General features: G+C 33.2%; 1 long non-coding RNA gene across 1 annotated transcript; it reads right to left on the bottom strand.

Moving 5' to 3' along the window:
- Nucleotides 1-1,621: 1,621 nt before the first annotated feature.
- LOC123759730 (uncharacterized) lies at nucleotides 1,622-4,389 on the bottom strand. Its single transcript, XR_011227226.1, has 3 exons — nucleotides 4,319-4,389; nucleotides 2,194-2,292; nucleotides 1,622-1,644 (listed from the first exon to the last, which is right to left on the bottom strand). It is a non-coding gene; the product is annotated as an uncharacterized lncRNA (long non-coding RNA).
- Between the last annotated feature and the right edge of the window lie 255 nt (nucleotides 4,390-4,644).

Genomic DNA, 4,644 nt, shown 5'->3' with positions numbered 1-4,644 from the left:
CATGCGTAAATTTAATATGGTATCATCATTACAAAATATGTCCTCCAAAAAACTTTAATTGAAAGAAACACTGAAATGTGAAATTTGGCAGCAATGAGGAACTATGTCATTATGGGAATTTTGGTACCCATATGTAAAGGAAGTCTCATTATCTGATGATATAGACCTGATGCAAAGTAAAGTGTGTCAAAATTATTTGCACACCCTCCTCCACTATGTGATGGAGTGAAAAGAGATATGTGAATTCGGATAATTCTATAACAAATGTTCAAGATATGAGGAAATATTTCATTCAAAATGATCTGCTGCCAGAAATCTTGGTCAAATATCACCAGTTTGCTAACTGTATGTAGTAACTAAGTGATTGTAACCTATCCACCGCTGTCCACTGGATGGAGGCAGTGTGCAAGATAAACATATCAATTGTGACACTAGCTCTCCACACATGTCAGTTGCTTAATTTAAAATCTGTACTCATGGTCGGTCTCGAGCCCCTTGTCAATGTGGTGATGTGCATGGAATTATGTAATTAGGTCATCAAGATTGAAACTTGCTTAGCTAAAATGAATTGCTTGGTTCAGTCCCGGAGCCAATTAATTATGTGCCTCTGCAACCATTTCCACTACCGCTAACAATATGGATATGGGATGCATAATATATGAACTAAACTACTGTACTATGTAAATGTTTTTCATTATTGCCAACACAAAGGAACATGCAGGTTTTATGATTTTCATTGTTAGCTTATGCAAAATAATAATAATAATAATTACCAAGATAAAACAATTTGGTGAGATTATTAACATTTTTGCTTGACAGACCACTTCCTGGTAGCATGCCCTTTGTGGTATTTCTATTGCCGACCTTAAAATAGATGACAGCAACTTGCTAACCACCACCTTGTAGCTTAGAGACCTGCAATACAACAAAATAGTTACAAATATAACTAAAATATTTTTAGTGTTAATTTGAACACAGTGTTCAAGAGATATGGCTTCAATTATAAAAAAAAAGATTAACTTTATGATTACAGAATATAAGATGGGATAACCATAAGCTTCTGAAACAGACAGCATCCCTCCCTCATACAGCATTGGGTACATCTGCAAAAGTGCAGAAGTACCGAAGTAGCTTAAGATGTACTTTTCTTACCTAGTTTAAGAGACCTACTGATAGTTATATCATTAAAGTATAATTACATAACTAATGGAAATTAAAAAAATATAAAATAACACAAAAATACTTATATAATGCACATTAATTTATTATTAACATCAATAAGTACAGTATCCACCAAAATTGAAAATGTTAATACTAATTAATTATCAAATGGCTTAAAATCTGTTTATTTGTGGGAAAATTTAAAACCTAACAGAATGGATATTAATACAATATGATACAATTCTAATTGAAGAAATAATAGAATGCATGAAATACTTACAGATTTTTTCATGGCTTTAAATGATCTGCAAAGGTTTTGATGCTTAGCAGCTCTTCGACCCATTTCCTTATATTTCTCCTCCCGCTCTAAATCACCCTTACGCTTTTCATCTATAAAGCTGTGTCCACAGTTGCAGAAATGTCGACGAACACTAATGACATTACTGCAGATGGGACGACACCGCTGGAAAGGTTTCTTCTGGCCTGTAAATAAAGATAATCTGGGCAATCATAAAAAAGAGTAAAATGTTTAAAATGTAATACAGTGGTACAAAAAACACAGTAGCAGCATAATGAAAGACCACAAAGCAGTACAGTGCTACAGAAGACTGAGCGGAGAATTGTGATTGTATTATTGAGAACCTGTACAGTACCAGATTTTATTAATTACACAAGTAAACCAAATTTAATATGTTTAAATAAGAGAAGAATAATCTGGAATTTTCAATGTAAATCAAAATTGCAATTTGTGAACTGCAAATCATTGAATTGGGACTCAAATACTTATTTGACTAAGTTTTTTGATCTTCCAATAATATTAAATTAATATTCAACTTAACTAACATTTTGTGGTATTAATAAAGTTTGAAATAGATATGCAATTCTAACAGACAAAATTGACAAAACAAAATTAAGATTTTATACTCTATATCTAATGATAATATGAACTTACACCCAAATAAAATTAATAACATAGAAAAATAAAATTTAAAGTATATATTATAAAGAAATCACAATTATAATGTAACTTACTTGAATTACTGGAAGCCATTGCTGTAATGTTCTCTCAGATAGAATTGTTGACAATGTTGTAATGTTGCAATTGATAATGTTGTCTGATTTAAATTTTACCTAAAAAAAACAAAAATAAATTATTAACAGATATACAATAGCATCAGTTTAGATTAATTATAAAAAAACAAAAATGCATATTTTTCATATATATTTTTTCATGCATATTTTTCTACCTTGCATATAAATGCAAGGTAGAATGCATATATGCACCACTAAGATGGTGGTGCATGTATTTTATAACACATTTGAATAATGAAACTCTACAGATGATACAGAAGACACAAGTAAATTGGCACTGTAGGAGACATTGAAAAAACAGAAATAACATGATTTTAACAGTGATAAGTTACAGGTGCTGAAGTATAGTAGAAACGAGGAAATTAAATGAAACAAGGAACACAGGACACAATCAGACCTACTCTATGAAGGAAAAAACATGCAAGAGATCTGAGAATTACGACGTCTGACGACTTCACACTTTGTGAACATAACCAAGCAAATATAGTGGCGGCCAGAAAAATAATGGAATGGTTTATGAGAATGTTAAAAATCAAAGACCCCACCCACAGTAATGCTAATACTATTCAAATAACTGGGGCTGTCCCATCTTGAGTATTGCTCGGTACTGACTCCCCCTTTCTGAACAGGAGAAATCTCTGAATTAGAGGAAATAAAGAGACCATAAACAGCAAACATATAAATGATAAAACATCTAAATAATTGAGACCGTCTCAAAGCTCTCAAAATGTACTCTCTGGACAGGAGACAAGAATGGTATCAAATAATTCATATATGTAAGATACTAGAGGGCCAGGTCCCAAATTTGCACAGCATAATATAACAACATACTGGAGCTAAAGATACAGAAGGAAATTAATAATAGGTGTCATAGGTACAATCAGAGAGCAGAGTCTTAACAGTAGGGGGTTCAAAGGCTGTTTGCTAGGCTAGGCAAGGGTAGACTAGGCTTGGCTAGTGTTGGCTAGGTTATGCTAGGATGAAGTAGGCTAGGTTGATTTACTCCACCAGTAATTGGCGGTCTGTCTAATTACAAGCTACCACAAGCAACACAAGCTTCACATAGCTTCCTGGCAATATGTTAGTAATGAATAAATAAGATATATTTACTCATTATAATGTTGGTACTGAATGTACAACACGAAAAAACATAATTTTAATCTGAAAAAGTATCTTTTTTTTAAAGAAATTAGACGAAAATAAAGAAATGGTGACACCAAATCAAGTCGACGATCCAAGCGTCGGTTAGGTTAGGTTAGGTTTGGTTTGGTTAAGTTAGGTTAGGTTAGATTTGGTTAAGTTAGATTTGGTTAGGTTAGATTTGGTTAGGTTAGATTTGGTTAGGTTAGATTTGGTTAGGTTTGATTAGGTTAGGTTAGATTTGGTTAGGTTAGATTTGGTTAGGTTTGATTTGGTTAGGTTTGATTAGGTTAGGTTAGGTTTGATTAGGTTAGGTTAGGTTAGGTTAGGTCAGCCTAACATATCATATTTATTCATTACTAACGTATTGCCAGGAAGCTTTGTGAAGCTTGTGTAGCTTGTGGTAGCTTGTGGTAATTAGACAGACCCGTAATTGGGGGGAAAGGGGGGAGGGGGGAACCTCAATATAAGCCTAATTTGTAGCTTCCTGTTCTCTGACACAATGATTTATTTTACGTCAGGCTTTCAGCACAGCCGCATAAAAAACCCTGGTTATTTATTTATTTTTATACGAGAAGGTACACTGCGAGCTAAGAGAGAAAATAGGAATAATGATGATTTTACAATCTTGCCCGAAACGCTATGCGTACTAGTGGCTTTAGGTATTGTATGTACTACCTCTATCTATAAATCAAACAGAATGTTTGTACTGTAACTCTGCATCTATGTATATATTTTTCCTAAATAAATTATTATTATTATTGTAAAGCCACTAGCACGCATAGCGTTTCGGGCAAAGATCCCGTACCCAGAAGCTGGGTATCTTTTGTTGCCCTGTGACTACTCTTATGACATTCCCTAACTCTTATGACATTCCCTAACAGTATTGTTAAACTAATAACAATGAACAGTAGTTCAATATTACCGGAATAATCCAACTCATGTGGCCATGTTTTTGTTGTGAAGCCCGGTCGTTCAGTTCGTATACGAGCATACCTTCTTACGAAGGTTAGAGTCTTAAAAATGTCTTACCATTGCTAAGAAATCCTAAGATATAAATATTTACAATAATACAATGGTTGTTTTTGTTGATTTAGGGGCGATGACATGAGTAAACTGGTTATGTTGTGTTGATTTAGGGGCAACGAACTGTGGTTATTAGACTCTGTTTTGTACATAAGCAAAAAACAAGGTGTAATTCTTTTAATTATAACAATAATAACGACAAAAAGTTAATAATTAATGTAATTG

Source organism: Procambarus clarkii, chromosome 8, assembly GCF_040958095.1.
Source record: "Procambarus clarkii isolate CNS0578487 chromosome 8, FALCON_Pclarkii_2.0, whole genome shotgun sequence".
Classification (NCBI taxonomy): domain Eukaryota; kingdom Metazoa; phylum Arthropoda; class Malacostraca; order Decapoda; family Cambaridae; genus Procambarus; species Procambarus clarkii.
The sequence above is the reverse complement of the archived record's forward strand: the minus strand, read 5'-3'. Positions and strand labels throughout refer to the sequence as shown.